General features: G+C 43.8%; 1 long non-coding RNA gene across 2 annotated transcripts; it reads left to right on the forward strand.

Moving 5' to 3' along the window:
- The first annotated feature begins 5,314 nt into the window (after positions 1-5,314).
- Positions 5,315-6,087, forward strand: LOC136759721 (uncharacterized). 2 transcript variants are annotated; one of them, XR_010820105.1, is made up of 4 exons: positions 5,315-5,410; positions 5,576-5,645; positions 5,821-5,908; positions 6,036-6,087. It is a non-coding gene; the product is annotated as an uncharacterized LOC136759721 (long non-coding RNA). The 2 variants fall into 2 exon arrangements; XR_010820104.1 differs by lacking the exon at positions 5,315-5,410 and having other exon boundaries at positions 5,479-5,645.
- Positions 6,088-14,474: the final 8,387 nt, after the last annotated feature.

The following is a 14,474-nucleotide window of genomic DNA, read 5'->3' on the forward strand; positions in this document are numbered from 1 at the left end:
AATTGATCTCAAACGCTCATTCATTTAAGCATTCATATATAAAATATCACCATAGTCCAGTATAGGCATAAAAGCAGCTGAAACAAGTCTCCTGTTAGTTTTAAAAGAAAAACAAGCCTTATTCCTAAAATAAAATCCCAACTTCTACTTTAGTTTTTTGCAAGTTGCTGTATATGCAATTTGAAAGAGAGGTCATCATCAATTAAAATGCCAAGATATTGATGTGAAGTTACTGCCTCAATCTCATTCCCCTGATAAGTAGTGATACATGGAAGATGTATCAGTGTAATCCTTGCTTTGGAGAACACCATTAATTTGGTTTTGTCTGCTTTGAGAACAAGCTTCAATTGACACAAGGTATGTTGAACAGCATTAAAAGCAGTTTGCAAATGGTAGAACAAATGCAGACTTCCATATCTAGTGGCACCTCTGTCCAGAGTGCACAGAATTAATCCGGCAGGTCTTGATACAAAATGTCCTGGACGCGCCCACCCTGAACGTCACCAGCGATTTGTAAGCCTTCGGCTTCTCCTCAGTGTTCACACAGGTGTCTCAATGAGCTAGGCATATACTCTACATGACCAAGAGTATGTGGACAGCCTTTCTAATGGGTGGATGTGGCTATTTCAGGTGTATAACATCAAGCACACAGCCATGCAATCTCGATAGACAGACAGTGGCAGTAGAGTGGGCTGTACTGAAGAGCTCAGTGACTTTCAATGTGGCACTGTCATAGGATGCCGTCTTTCCAACAAGTCAGTTCGTCAAATGTCTGCCCTGCTAGAGCTGCCCAGGTCAACTGTAAGTGCTGTTATTGTGAAGTGGAAACGTCTAGGAGCAACAACAGCTTAGCTGTGAAGTGGTCGGCCATACAAGATCACAGAAAGGACCGCCGAGGGCTGAAGCACATAGCGCGAAAAAATCATTTGTCCTCAGTTGCAGCAATCACTACAGAGTGCCAGACTGCCTCTGGAAGCAACGTCAGCACAAGAAGTGTTAGTCTGGAGCTTCATGAAATGGGTTTCCACGGCCGAGCAGCCGCACACAACTCACCATGTGCGATGCCCAGTGTCGGCTGGAGTGGTGTAAAGCGCGCCGCCATTGGACTCTGGAGCAGTGGGAGCAGGTTCTCTGGTGATGAATCACGCTTCACCATGTGGCAGTCTGAAGGACGCATCTGGGTTTGGATGGCAGGAGAACACAACCTGCCCGAATGTATAGTGCCTGTTTCAGCATGACAATGCTGATTGGTTCGATACAGAGCAAGGTTGTCTTTATTGGTTTAATCAACTGTCAGTAATGTACAACATCACCAACACTGCACTCTTATTGGCAGTTTGAATATTTACTGTTTGAATAGCTGAACCTATTAATGCCATGGACACAGACATAGAATTTGGTGTCTATCAGCACCATAAGGCGTTTCATAACTAAGGGGATTGCCGGTGAATCCTACATTAGTACTCATTGCCTATCTATGATTTAATAACAATTAAAAACATAGGTCACATTTTGTAAATCGAGGCACAATGGACATTATTATTTATTATTACTGCTATTATTGTTTTGGAAAGGAAATCCATGTTAATATATATGTTATACATATACAAGGACTCAGAGGGAAATATCATACAAACTTAACAGGACATCAATAACACCAAGCATAGCAGCTATCGACTCCTTTTCAAACAACAAAGCACTGCCAAAGCTCAATAAAGAACAAGCAGATCAGTTAATTAACTGTCTCTTCACTATGGTTCCAGTACAACCTACAACTAATTGGTTCCAAAATTTAGATTAAATAATTACTAAATTTTACTGGAAGAATAAAAAACTCGGATTAAGTTAACCACACTACATAAAAGTAATCCACAAGGAGGTTTGGATGCACCAAATTTGTATCATTACTACCTGGCTATCCAACTACAATATATTATAAAATGGCTATTCTCAAATAAACAGGTCAATATAACCTCCTCGCAATCAGTGATTTGGAACAGAAGTTTGATATCGGTAAAGAACAATATCTCCAATATCTCCAATTATCAAATCAAAAATTAATATAACCAATGGAAACAATGGAAATAATCGACAAATTAACCCTTTTCAAGAAACCATTATCAAAATAATATAATCTCTTATCCAAAAATGACTCATCAGTATCCTGTCCAATTGGCGGGAACAAGATGTAGCAATCCACACTGATACCAGCTTCTGCACACAAATCTGCAAGAATATATTCACAATGAGTAACAACACCCTCACACAACTGATACAATACAAAGTCATTCACAGAACGCACATTACCAGCACAAAATGTTTACAATGGGCTTCATAGAGTCTGATACTTGTTCACTCTGTACGCTGAACACCCCTGACAGTTTCTTTCATGCCTTTTGGCTCCGTCCACCGACTCAACACTGCTCACAAGAAGTGATAAACAAAACAGCATCCCGCTCTCTCCATCCACACTCAACCTGCCTGAACAAAACCCAACTCAAGTTCTCATAGCGTTAACTATTGCCAAGAAGACTATACTCCTGAACTGGAAAAGCAGACACAAACTTAGCATCACACAATGGCTAAACCTTAGGACATGAGTGATACATCTCAACCGGTCTCTGATATGCGCATAATTATGTTTATATCTTAGTTTGTCGACGTGTCATCGGTCCGTCTGTCTGTCTGCCTGTCTAATTGTCCACCAGTTGATTTAATTGTGTGTTTATTCTGTTGGTTGTTTGTCTGGCCGTCTGTCTCCTGGCCACAGACGGTCTTGGATGGGTAGGGAAGGGTAGTAGGGGAGGGTGGGGTCAGAGGGGTTATTGGGGGGTAGGGAGGGGCCTGGAGTTTGTGATGGCCAATCAAGAAAGTTGATTTTGAAAACAATGACAGATTGTTGATGAGCGTAACTTGTCAGTGTCCTTGGCCAGCGTATGTCCCATTCACTGCAGATTAAACACAGAGAATTTATGATTCTGTGTCTTAAAGTCATGTGGGCCTGTATGCAGATCGTGCAAACTCCATTCTGCCCAATGAATCTGACTGCGCTTGGGAGTCTACTGTCACCTGTTCTGGACATCCTGGAACATCCAAAATAGGGGCCTATATCCATTGTGTTACACTAGCCTGTTAATATGAATGAACTCCTACATTCATATACTGCACTTTTTTTCTCCGGTTCCTGCAATTACACAAATAAGTATTCCAGCGCTGTAATGGATGTTTAAGTGGCTTAATGAATTAATTCAGTATGCAAGAGGAAAAAGGACACGACAAGAAAGGGCAGCTTTTACTACCCTCCTCTGTTACTACATACTTATATATTTGGGGGAGGATGGGAGGACAAAGATAAATCATGTGATTCCAACCATTTTTAATTAAATAATTAATTAATACATGCAACTAATACAACGTTCTTTTTGGAAAATGCTGGATGTCATCCCTTAGTATAAAATAGTATACATTGATGATAATGAATCAATCATTCTCATTCTTTATGTATTTTAATTGTTTATTTAAAAGAAATCTGCAGCCTAATGGCATTAAGATTAAGACTGCTATAGCTTCTCTGCATATCAGACAGTGTGTTGTTTTTGTGGAGCCACACCCACTCCTGCTTCTGTAACACTGTGACTCTCGCTGTGAGGACGTCTGAGTCGGATACTGTGATGCATCCTATAAATAAAAGTTGTTTCTTACATTTATAGATGTCAAGAAAGGGAAAAAAGAAGATACAATTAAAAGGAAGTAAAAGAAAAAAAATATATATATATATATATACATATATTTTGAAAGTGTCCTGCTGTATGTTTTTACTCCCCATTCTGATAAACATTAAAAAACAAATCAAGTAAAGCAATCTAGAATATTATGTACTGACTTCTGTTGTACAGAGCAGAGAGTGAACTCAACTCAGTTCATGCAGCTGCGACAGGAACAGTGTAAATCTTTTGACATGGCAGCCGTTAGATGGATTATAACACATTGGTCAATTTCTACACATCACTAACTACACAGTGGCTTTGCACCCCCACTCTCCGCAGTGAGGCAGACTCTGATACACAGTTGTAAGCATTTGAAAAAACACCAGTCTCAGCAATAATGTATGTTTTTTAATAATTATTATTGTTTCTCAGGAGAATGAAAGACAGTGTATATCTGTTTGCCATCACGGTCATCGTTTGTGAGTATTCATATTTTGTTAATCAGTACTACAGATGTTTCATATTTCTATGAATATTTTAAACACATTTTTAGCAAATGTTCAATTTACAATCTTTCTTGACAAGTGCGTTGCAAGGGTCGGCCTGGTCTGGAAATTCTAAATATCATTTTTCATTTTGTATTATGATGTCACTGTTGTCACTGAACATTCTATGGGTGCTTATTAACATCTAACATTCTTTGGAATTCTCTCTCATAGTTGTTTCAGCTTGACACTTTGCAAGACGTATAGTCCTTGACTCATACTCAACCTATTCCTGCTCCTTCTATATCATTTAGGGATAGTTGTTGATACTTGTTTTCTGGTTCTTCTAGCTCCATATCTCAGTTGCTTCTTGATTGTTTGTGACCGAGTCGAGACCAGAGGCAGATTCCCAGATACTGTAGCAGCCTGGCAGCTGCCATGGAGAACCCCATGGGCCAGCACCCACAAGAGTCATCAAATAGCAGGTATTGTAAGTCACTGACATGTTATCGTGGTGTGTGTGTACTTTGGTGTAGTTGTCAATAGTAGACAGTCCTAGAAAATGTGTATTTAGATGCATGGTACTGTTTTGCCCAATGGATACCTATGTTTAATTTCTTATGCCAAACAGTGTGGAGAAGTTTTGTATTGTTGCCTAATTTATTTCTGTTCACCAAGGACTCGTGAAGGCTGTTTCTCCGTTTTCACAAATTGGATTCGGAAAAAGACGAGGAACAAGAGAACAAAGGTATGGCCAAACCACAGAATCAAGAGAGTGAGCCTGTATATTGTACCTGTCTCGTTAATCAATGAGACATGCCTGTCTCTCTAATTGAATCCACTGTAATGTGTGGATTTCTGTTTTCATAGTGACACTGTTTCCCTCGTAAAGCTGAGTATAGGTGGAGCACTGAATGCCAGTGTTCGGATAAAGCTGTCTGGTAAATGACTTAATACTAAGAATAATATATAATAATAATAATATACGATCAGTTAATTTGAGAAGCAAACTTAACTTCAGAGAATCTCCACTGACTAAAAGGCTGTGCCTGGCTTCTGCTTGTGCTTATGTCTGTGTGTACTTATTGGCATTTCTACTGCACTATTGTTGAAGGATTCTCAGGTGCGTCCGAGCGCTGCCTACAACCTGCACCAGCTCAAGGGGAACAAGGAGCACGGCACGCAGCTCAGCGGAAATCTCTTCAAGAAGAGTGACGGGTGGGTGTCCTGACTAAGATGATGAATGTTAATTTGCTAATGAATCGCTAATTGCTGATGGGCGAGAATGATGTTGCTTCCACAATGCCTGTGAAAAAGACAATGTGAACTCGGCCATTACATCATCGGAAGTAGTTCAAATGCTTTTCTGTCTTTTTTTTTCAGTTTCAGAAAAATGTGGCAGAAGAGACAATGCTCAGTGGGAAATGGTTACCTCACCATATCTCACAGAAAGGTAAGACAATTCTTTCATTATTAAAGTGAACACAGCGGCACAGCAAGGCAGGAGGAGAGAGAAAACAAGTTGCAGGAGAGAGAAAGCAAGTTACTCTGCAGCCGGACAGGCTTGTCTTAATTGGCCGGAGAGGCGTGTGCAGTGATTATCTCTTATCTCCGCTTCTCTCACCTAGGCTAACAGAGCACCAGTGAAGCTCCATCTCTTGACCTGCCAAGTGAAGCACAGACCGGATGAGAAAAGAGGCTTTGATCTGATATCATGTGGGTTGATGCACTTTCTAATGCTCCTAAAACCTGTATTAATTTGTACCATGTTGGCTTGTTCCACGTTGTGCCACACACATGATTTGTGTGAATTATAAATGCCATTTCCCATTACTCTCCACAGATCAAAGGACCTACCACTTTCAGGCAAGAGATGAAGCTGAATGTCAAATGTGAGTGTGGCTCCCTCTGTGGACATTAAGAGCAGTAATTACATTCGAATGCCTGAGTGCCGGCTACAGTCAGCTGTGTGGCATCTCGGTTTATTGTGACTGATGCCACCTGTGCAGACGCAGTTTATTTATTTGCGTTTGTGGGTTTTTGGTCGCATTCTGGTGATTCTGTGTCTTTGTTCTTGTTTCCGGGGACCTCAGATGGATTTCAGTCCTCCAGAACAATAAGGAAGAGGCTCTAAACAACGCCTTCAAGGGGAACCAACATATAGGAGAGAACAGCATCGTCCAGGAACTGACCAAAGAAATCATTGCGGAAGTGATGAGGATGACTGGGAACGATGTGTGCTGTGACTGCGGGGCGCAGAGTGAGTCGCTGAGGGTGGTGGGGGACGGAAGACTTTTTTTAACGTTAAGTAAGCTTTAACGTTGAAAAGAATGATGACTTGTGTGTTTTTCAAGATTGCAGAGTCAGGTTGTTACACACTTCCAAAATCTTTCAAGATGCAGGGTACATGGATTTTAAACTTTAACAAATACTGTACCTCTCTGCACCCTGCCAAATTATACTCCGGGGTGTTTGTATTCGGTTATACCCAAGATCAACGTTTCAGTCTGTGAGAGATCTTAATCAGGAGCTGAGTTGTCACTGTAACAAATTGGAGGAGCCTGGCAATCAAACCTCTGATTTCACACTGAAGAACCAGTATAAGAGTTTTGTAGTAACTGCATAATGTTTTATATTAATACTAGCATTAGAAATAATAGCATATAATAATGTAATCATGAATTGTTACGGTTCCACATTTTTTATTTCTTATTTTACAAAGACTAAATCTAGACCGCTCCTCCCACACAACTGATTTTCAGCGTTGGAAACCCTGGTCTTTTTCAGATCCCACGTGGCTGTCCACCAATCTTGGAATCGTGACGTGTATCGAATGCTCTGGAATCCACAGAGAACTCGGCGTGCACTACTCCCGAATACAGTCCCTCACCCTGGATGACTTGGGAACATCTGAGCTCTTGGTAATGTAGACGAGTGCTACTGCAAATGACATCACAAGCACACATGCGACATTTACTTTTTTCTCCAAATGTGTGAAGTCTCTCTTTTCAGAAACTCTTTCATTTTCCATTTGATGAGCTGATTTAAGTGCTTGTGGGCGCATAGTGAGAATTGCTGTCCTGCTTCTGTCGGTTGCAGCTGGCCAGGAACGTCGGGAACGCTGGCTTCAATGAGATCATGGAAGCCAATCTGTGTGCGGAGGACCAGGTCAAACCTGGCCCCGCCAGTGACATGTAAGTGTAAGACCCTCTGAGGTTTTGACCGTGATGTTCAGATCAAGACTCATTTCATGCTTGGGTTGAAGGATTTAATACATGGGAAACACTATAGAAAATCTATACTTTTTGTTTTTAATTTGCCAGACGTACGTGTTTTAAAAGGGAGTATCTGTTCTGTCCTCCAGGCAGGCACGAAAAGACTACATCACGGCCAAGTACATCGAGATGAAATTTTCGAGGAAGAAGTGCGTCGACAGTGCTGCCAAGCTGCAGAGTCTGTGTGAAGCCGTGAAGGCCAGGGATATCTTGTCTCTGATTCAGCTGTATGCAGACGGCGTGGCTCTGATGGAGCCCATTCCACTGGCACACGGACACGTAAGCCCCTGTTCACGAAGAGCCCGGTCAATCTTTCTTTCCTAATTTGTCTGTCATTTGCTTCTTTAGTAGCTAAAGCCCATTTCCAAGGCACGCTGTGTGCATTATGGTGACAAAGAAACTGGTTTCTTCCTGTTGGGTGCACAGTAATACTCTAAACAGTTTCTCTACAAGGAGGTGTACTTCATCCTAGAAAGGCTGTCAGCTGTTGAGCCACTATTTATGAATGTGCAGCCAAACTCAAACTCAACTCACTGGGAGTGTTTCTGCACAATGCATATCAATTGGATTGACCAGCCCAGTTGTGTCCTTGCTGTTGACTTTGACCTCCAACCCATGTGTCTCTTTGATTCCCTCCTCCAGGAGCAGGGCGAGACCGCACTTCACCTGGCCGTCCAACTGGTGGACCGGACGTCTCTCCACATTGTGGACTTCTTGACGCAGAAAAGGCAAGCAGTTTTGAAACTAAGCCTAATAATAAACAGACATATAAAGAAATAATATTAATAACATTATCTTGAACGTATTCAAAGAAATCTGCAATCTGCTTACATGAGAACGAATACCTCAAATATTCAGTTCATCATGACGTAGCACTGAATCGTCACTGTGAGAAAAAGCTGTTCTCTCCAGTCAAAGCTGCTCTTGCTCACCACAGCCTGGACGTTTGTTTCACAGTGGCAATCTGGATAAGCAGACCACGAAAGGCAGCACTGCCCTGCACTACTGCTGCCTAACGGACAACGTGGAGTGCCTCAAACTGCTGCTGAGAGGGAAGGCGTCCATTGACATTGGTAAGACAGCAATGTAGGGAGAGGAGTGAGTGATCTTGTTCCCAGAGTCATTGCAGTACCTTCTGAATTGTGTAAAAGGCCGTGTCTGTGAAAGAAGGCAGACGTGGGTTGCCAGACTTGTGTATTGATGGCCTCCTCACCCTTTCTAATCGTTTCAAATAAACTTTTAACCAAGAAAGGAATTATGTTGTCTTTGAAATAACCAGTTTTCCAGACTGTGTGTTAAATAAAATGGTCTTTATCTTTTCTCCCCTCCCCCCCATTACAGCCAACGAATCGGGAGAGACCCCTCTTGACGTCGCCAAGAGACTGAAGCACACGCAGTGTGAGGACCTGGTGAGCACTGAAAATAAGAGGCACAAGTTTTGTTTTCTGGCATTTTATTTACTGACCGTTCCTTTCCATGTCGACAGCTCAGTCAGGCGTTGTCTGGGAAGTCCAACGCTCGCGTCCACGTGGAGTATGAGTGGAGGTTACACCACGAGGATCTGGATGAGAGCGACAGAGACGTGGAGGAGAAGGTGAGTGTGTCCCACTGTGCTTGTGTCACTCAGGAAAAGTGAGTTAAGCAGGTCCTCAATGCCAGACCCCAATATTTCACTTTGGGAATTAAACTATAAGCCAGAGACAATAGCAAGGACTATTTCAAGCTCAACAATGAAACCACAACTATATCCCACAAGGGGAGAATTTAAATCAATCTCTGAACCCAGAATCTTGGTCAGGTAGTCAATGTTTCGGTGCCCTTCATGGTAAATGCCCGCACTATAGAAGTCTCCCTTTTGTCCTGGTTTTTAGCTGGATAAGTTTCCCTTCACAGTTCTGCAAACGTGTTGAGTTTAATGCAGTTTATAACCTGTGCTGCTTAAACAGAGCATTATAAACAAATATACATATAGCTAAATATACACTGTGTGGCCACTGTATTTATTATTGATCACATTAACCCTTGCGATACGATTGATCCTTCAGAATGGGTGAGTGAGAGAGTGTGAGGCTGGCCTTTGAATTCACACAATCTTATTGTCGCTCGTGTACAGGTTTGTATTTGCTTTGGTTTGTCCTCGTCCCCCTACAGAAACCAAAGCCCAAGAGAGTGCAAGCCATTTACAACTGCGTGGCGGACAAGCCTGATGAGCTGACTTTCTCTGGGGGGGACAATGTACACCATTACTAACAGTCTGGCTGTGAAGAGAGTGTTTTGGTTGAGATTTTGGTGTGAAGTTGAGCACGTATGTAAATGCACAGTATTGTTCATATATATTATTTCGCTCTAATGAAAGGAAAGTGTTAAAAAGGTCCTTGTCAGGCTCTGCTAGTCCAGACCTCCTCTCAGAATTGAACACGCCCCTGCTGTTGGTCCATTCCTCCCACAGGGTGGAGGTAAAGAAATGAAATGATGTGTCCTTCAGTCACTCCACTGGCTGTGAGTGTTGATGGTGCCCTGTCTCTTGTTGTTACAGTTGGGGCACATTGAAGGAGAGCCGGTGAGAAGAGGAGCTTCCCCGTGACGATCTCACATTTCATTGTGGACTGATAAATAATATAAATCCATAGATAAGAAATAACATCTGCCCATCAGGAATTAAACCCATGTTTTTTGAAGACCTCTTTAAAGTCGCCTACAGCCACCGCAGCCAATTGTCCTGATTAGTTACATATGGCTGAATTATTGGAGTTATAATCTCAAATGCAATTGAATTTATATATTAAGAATAATACTTAATAAAAACATAATAAATAATACAAAATGTGTGTGTGGTTGTGTGTATACAGATATTTGTATAGCCTAACTGTAATGTATGTGTTCCATGGCTCAACAATCAGTGAATGCACTCATGGTTACAAATGCTCAAATGGAGAACGTATGACAGGGACGCATTGACTGCTGCCGTTGCAACCGTCCTGTTGACACAAGCCCAGTCCCCGTTACAGTAACTCATAATAATGAGATACTAAGTCATAATAATGAGATACTAAGTCATAATGAGATAGCAAATTGACCCCCCAATAAAATGGGCAAATGTTTTCTTTTTTTCGTGGCGGAAATGGGCTTCCATCAAGGGGAGTCGGAAAATACTGCAAAATAAATCTGTTGTTAAAAGAGCATTTTATGTCATGAATTTGATTTTTAACTCACTGGAAATGCAACCATAATTCTGATCCTGTAAACTGATCTACATTGGCTTATCCATGTTTAAATGTGAGAGAATTGTAGTCTTTGAGAACTGCTGCACTTTGTGACGAGTACAGAAGAGGAGCCGTGTTTGAGGCACTAAGGCCGCTGTAGCCCCAGACCCTGTGAGTCTCTGTATGAGAGGATCAGTTTGCTGTGTGGGAGTCAGATGCTGTTCAGTGTAGTGTGGCCCTCAGCGCTTTTCAACGTTTCGATTTTGAATTAATATTTTAACGTTTAAATGGCCTGTCACTTGACTACAGTTTCATGACAAGTCTGAAGTGTCAGTGCAGGTCAGACGCACAGTCCGTCCCTCTGTAGGATGATGTACTATGTAGCGGATGTTTTAAACAGGGCTGGTTCTGTTCTGCAAAACCCCTGATTCTTGAATTTCCTTACTTGCAGCTGTCTCTGTCCCTGGCGTGTCCCTGTGTCCTGCTCCTGTGTTTGGGTGAGTTCTGATTTTATAAGAAACTTGAACAAGGACTTGTGTTTCAGTCGAAGTTCAGCGATTATGTCTCTAACTGCACCCTTGCAGTGTGTGGTCACTGTATAGAAATCGTGTGTGTTAGGGCTCAGTATCACTGTGGGGGTGATCTTCATTGCTGTAGTCAGACAGGCAGGCACACAACTGTTTTTAGCAAAAGTAGCACTTCCCCTGTTAGTTTCCTTGGACACACAGTCCTCTTAGAATATGGAAAATATTAAAATCTGTAATTTCTCTCCCCAGCCGTGTCCAGTGCCGTGTCTGTGACTCTGGCCTGTGATGCATCAGCCCACAGAGACACAGAGCAGGTGTACTGGAAGACTCCAGACAGGCCGGTGTGTGAGTCCAGCTCTGGGACATGTCACCCTGCAGCAGGCTTTGAGGGCAGAGTGGAGTTTGCAGGAGCTGTGGAGACGGGCGACTTCTCCCTGACCATTCACGACATCCAGCTCTCTGATGACAGCCTGTACGAGTGTTTCAGGGTCAGTGGAGCAGGGCAGAGCATGTACCTTGGGGAAGTGCTTGTCAGTGTCTTGAGTAAGTACGTTTTCATTACATTTTCAAACTTATATCATTGCAATATATTACATTATTTGTACATACATTTCACATGTTTATTACATTTGTATAACTTTTTGCCACTGTTTCCTAATACCCTCCACCTCAAGTCTCAGGCCTGTAGATAGTTGCTCACGCAAACTGTGGTGTCCCGGCTCTGGCTCTGTCTGATGTCCAGTGCTCCCCCTGTCCTCTCTCTGCAGGCCGTGAGGAGAGCACCTCTCTCTCCTATGGGCAGCCCCTGACCCTCGGCCTGTACAGCGGGGCACCTGTGACAGTGCGATTTAACCCTGAGGGCGCTGGCACCTCTCTGCCAGTGTGTGCTGTAGAGGGCGGTACCGTGACCCCTGACCCTGCCTATGGGCCCCGAGTCTCAGGGCAGCAGCAGGAGGTCACACTGTCCGCACTGACCTTCACTGACCAGGGCTCCTACACAGTGCTGGACTCCCAGAGCAGACAGACCATCAGCACTGTGGCCATCACTGTGAGAGGTAGGACAGGGGCCGGGTTTGTCTGTTCTTAACTAACCCCTGTGGGATTGAACCCACAACCCTTTACTGAGGGGTCCAGAGCACTGACCGCTACTCTGCACTGCTGTCCAGTCCTGTAGAAAGGACATGTCTGACCCACACTGCACTCTGTTATGCATTCATTCTGTTAGTCTGCTGTATTGGCTGGACACGCAAAGACAAAAACGCCAAAATTATCTGAATTTCAGTTCAGTTGTCGTATGATATCATAATATTGATAATTCTTACAAAGGATGCATGTTTCGTATCCACATGGAACTGTGGTAGTTGTTGTGCTTTCATTCCATTATGTAGTCTACTGAACTGGCTGGACAGTTATGACTGGCACAGTCTATCTTCCTCTCACACACTCTCACAGGGCTGTTCCTCACTCAGGACAGTAGCCTCCTATCAGCAGCTCTGTCACACTCCCTATGGAGAGAGAGCTGTGGCCCTGCCAGCACAGTGAGGACGTCACTGCTGAGTGAGCATCCTTCCTTTGCGCTAACTGTCCCATCTCTGTTCCTCTCAGCTCACAGTGACTCCCTCAGCCTGCAGTCTGGATCCTCCCTCTCCCTCCCCCTCTTCACTGCAGAGCCCGTGGATGTGCTGTTTGCGCTGTCAGGAGAGAGAGCCTCTGTCTCGGTGTGCGCTGTGGAGAGGGGTGCAGCGAGCCGCCCCGGCCCCGGGTACGAGCACAGAGTGTCAGTGCAGAGCGGCTCTCTGACACTGCGCTCACTCACAGCAGCTGACCAGGGCCAGTACACAGTGAGGGAGTCCAGCACCGACCGCACCATCAGCACCGTCTCCGTGTCTGTTCTGGGTAAGTCAGGGCAGGGGTCCCTCTGTTGTACTTGTAATCACAGGGATATTGATCGTCTGCTTTGTCACACATGGATGTGATGAGAGGAAGTGTGTGGCTCATTAATGTTGAACTGTGTTTTGTGTTTCTCCCTGATCAGACCACCCCCAGGACAAAACTGCTGTCATCGCTGTGTCGGTGTCCCTCGCCTTCGCGCTCCTGCTGGCTGTGGCTGCTGGGGTCGTGTGGAGGAAGCGGAGGGGATCTGAGGGGGAAGCAGACGGGGACACCTGGGCCCAATGGCACCGGCAGCCATGCTGACGCCCCTGAGCAGCAGGATGTGGAGCTTGGCCCATCTGGAGAGACAACACAGCCTCCACTCAACTAACACTGCCCTGAGGAGAGAAGAGAGGACTGCCACTGCCCCCACCCCCAGTCTCTGCATCTTATGATTTTCACTCTTACTCTTATGCACTTTCATCTATTAATAGTATTAATGCTGTTGTCATTTACAGGAGAACTGTCCTGCAAAGCATCATATACACTGCTCTTCAAAATTAAGGGAACACTCCAAGTTCAGAAATCAATGCTAAGTGTTCCCTTCATTTTTTTTAGCAGTATATAAGCAATAGTGTCTCATCTTGCTGTGAGGCTTCCTGGTGACTTCACACCAAGTGCCAAACTGCACGCCACTAGAATAAATGACTTATTAGCAGACTTAGTTTAAGCAAGAAGCATTAAAAGTGCAGTAATACAAGCAGGACAAAATACTGTAAATTTTGCATTTTGGCCCCAAAAAGAGAGAGAGAGAGAGAGAGAGAGAGAGAGAGAGAGAGAAATTGGTGGGGATGCCTGCCATTCTCAACACCACTTAATTTCCTGACCACTACTGTGTGCCTTATACTGAATTGAAATTTATATTGAAACAACCTCCATGGCAGTAAAATGACAAATATTTTGTAACTGTTTTACTTTTATATTTATATAAATTTGGTAAATATTGTCATAATAGAAACTCAATAATTGTCATTTTTATATTTCAAATACAGCTGTTGGAGAGAAATATGTACAGTGTATATATCCTATTTGTAATGATCTAGATCAGGGCTTTTCAAACCGGTCCTGGAGTACCCCCTGCCGGTATTTGTGTTTATTCCGCGTCTCTCTGACTCAGACACGCAGTCTCTGGGGGCGGGGCTTGAGTTGCGTCACACGCTGACGCTTTCCAGCGGCCCAGGCCGGCGCGTCACAGTCCCAGTCAGGCCGCCTTTAGGCCGCTCAAACAGCGGGCCTAGTTCTGACCCGGCCCAGGGCCGCCTGAAATCTATGACCCCGTTCACATTTGAGTTAAAGCGGCCCTGGGCCGGCCTACATCTCAAGTGTGAACGGGGTCACTGACTCT

This window comes from Amia ocellicauda, chromosome 1 (assembly GCF_036373705.1).
Source record: "Amia ocellicauda isolate fAmiCal2 chromosome 1, fAmiCal2.hap1, whole genome shotgun sequence".
Classification (NCBI taxonomy): Eukaryota; Metazoa; Chordata; class Actinopteri; order Amiiformes; family Amiidae; genus Amia; species Amia ocellicauda.